The sequence below is a fragment of the Lycium ferocissimum genome, chromosome 11 (genome assembly GCF_029784015.1).
Source record: "Lycium ferocissimum isolate CSIRO_LF1 chromosome 11, AGI_CSIRO_Lferr_CH_V1, whole genome shotgun sequence".
Lineage (NCBI taxonomy): Eukaryota > Viridiplantae > Streptophyta > Magnoliopsida > Solanales > Solanaceae > Lycium > Lycium ferocissimum.
The window spans coordinates 46,144,323-46,147,039 of record NC_081352.1 but is presented as its reverse complement, the minus strand read 5'-3'; the positions used below and the strand labels follow the sequence as shown (position 1 = coordinate 46,147,039).

At 35.6% G+C, this 2,717-nt stretch overlaps 1 pseudogene; it reads right to left on the bottom strand.

Moving 5' to 3' along the window:
• Positions 1-270: 270 nt before the first annotated feature.
• Positions 271-1,680, bottom strand: LOC132037384 (mitogen-activated protein kinase kinase kinase 17-like; annotated as a pseudogene).
• Between the last annotated feature and the right edge of the window lie 1,037 nt (positions 1,681-2,717).

Below are 2,717 nucleotides of genomic sequence, written 5' to 3'. Positions count from 1 at the left end.
AGTAGTCACAATCTCCAACTTTTCTTTTAGCCTCACTTTTTAACTGATTGCAAAGATCTCATTAACATTATTTCATTGATACTGTGAAACCCAATATTGTTGCTCAGCTAATACAGTCTCAAGGGTGGCCTTCAAGCTGGACTATTCCTTATGCTAAGTTTGTGTCAGTGGTGTTAAGTGTTAAAACATTGTCCTCTTCCAAACTGTAGCAAACTGACAAATGGTGCTTAAATAAAGATCAAAATTAAATTTCTGACAGTTCGCAAGAGATAATAGAAAAATATCTGAATATCTTGGTTAGTGTATCTGTACATTATTCTATAGTACAAAATTTACAGCAATGAGTCATTGTTCCAATGAGTTATTCACTGGTTCTTCTAACTGTGATCCATCTGTCATCATCATTCCGTCTCCAATTCAATTCCCCTGAATTCAAATCCAATTCTCTTACCCTTTGCAGATGAGAGTTCATTGAGCTAATTGTTTGTATTGAATTATCTATAGTTTCTGTTTCCTCCACTGAATTCCAAATGTCTTGATCAAGAATGCTTGTTGGTGAGCTTGTCACAAAATCTTGATTCAAATTATAATATTCTTCTAGAGATGGATGTTTGAGGAGCTCTTTAGCTGTCCACCTTTCTTTCGCATCTCTTCTCAAGCATTTGCTTAAGAAATCCCTTGCTTGTAAAGACAGAAACTTTGGAATTTCAGGGGATTCCCCTGAAAATGCAATTCTGTAAAGCAATGAAACTGGATTTGTCACGTTAGTCCATGGTGATCCACCAGTGGCCATTTCAATAATAGTACATCCCAATGCCCAAATATCACATGGACACCCTTGTTCTTCCCCACGCACCACCTCTGGTGCCATGTACATCAGCGTGCCACCAATTGGCTTGGAGGGAGAAGCAACGCACCACCAATTGGATCAACACACTTAGCACAACCAAAATCAGCAATTTTGGCACCGGTTTTAACTAACAAAATGTTCTGTCCCTTAATGTCACAGTGTGCTATGCCCTTTGAATGTATATATTCTAGTCCTTGTAGAATTTGCTTCGTGTAATACCCAATCAACTGCTCGTTGATCCGACCACCCTGTTTCTGAATTTCATCTGTAAGTGTGCCGTCAGACATGTACTCCATCATAAGATTAAACATGAGTTTGTCGCTATCCTTTGTAACATCGTACCCCTTGTAGCTAACTATATAAGGGGAGCTAAATTTGGACAGAATTTTCTGCTCTTTATGCAAGAACTGTGACTTTGATAACTCCACAGACTTGACAGCAAAAACATCATCGGAGAAACGTGACTTGGCAACGGATACAGTAGCAAATGAGCCGTGGCCTATAGTATTGCCTCTAGTCCAATCCATTTATAGAAGAAGAGAAAGAAGATTGGTAAGAAGTGTTAGAATTTTCGAAAGTGTTCTGTTTTTGGTTTGTTAGAAGCTGCAACAGAGGTATTTATATAATATGGTCTCCAAATTAATTGGGTAGAGCTTAGGTGGCCTCTCTTTTTTCAAATACTCCATAGAGTTTGAAGATTGATATAACGGGATTTACAACGTGGCGAAATGGATGTGGCCATACGGCTGATTGAGTAGGCTGGAGGACTACAATTACTTGGCCACTTGGTTTGCTGCCATGTGGCATAATATGGTAGTTTAAAGAAGTGCATATCAATTTGAATATTTGATGTGTTTAACTTTTCAATTTATAATAATTGAAATAAGTTGGATGGGGCTAGATTGGGTTGTCGCCACGTGGAAAAATATGGCAGTAATGAAGTGCATTTCAATTTGATGTGTTTCAATTTATATTTGATTGGACAAAGTTGGATGGGTGGTAGATTGGGTTGTTTTGTATGGGTGTATTACCACTTTTGAAGATTAAAACCGTAGGGGTTAGGGAAGGTGTTAATAAATGAGCATCTTTCCAAGAGAGTTGGTTGAAGAACAAACAAAACTTATCTACCTGAGTTCTTAAGAATATTCCACTTTTTGGACAAGCATTGATATTTCTTACATGTTTATCCACCAAATTTACATTAAATTTTAAATTGCAACAACTGGACAAGCATGAAGTCAATCGAAAAAAATTGGCAAATTATAGTTTCGGGAAGTCTATAAGGACTTTAGGGAAAAAACAAGAAGTGGAAATACGCTTCAAGGATTACTATCAAAGATATCATTTTTAATCTTGAGAATACTAAAATCTTTCAAAAATAGACCCCAAAAAAAAAAGAGTTTAAATAGTCAATTAAGTGAAATGAAGACAAGAAAGGCAATTGAGCAAGCGGAATGGTATACACTTATTCGCACCAAGTGTTTACATTAAATTAATTCAGTTTATCATTCATTAAGTGATTTAATAAAGTGAAGATATCCATTTACTAATTAACCATGGTTAAATGAAATAAGTATATATACAAAAACGTGTTATATATTTATTGATTTTATAAACAACCGATGCAAGTAAGTGTTTATTGAAGAGGAATTAAGTGTTGGTAATGAGATGATGATAATTGCTTCTAATGAGATTACTTTATCTCAATACGCAAGATAATCACCTTCTAGAACTAACATGAGTAATCTTTTTCGTCATGCTAAAGGAAGAATCATATTATATTACTATAGGATACGTTGAGAGTTTTTAAACCCTTCAAAAAAACAGTGACTAAAAAGTTGCCTTTCTAGTAGTGGTTCGTAGCTTC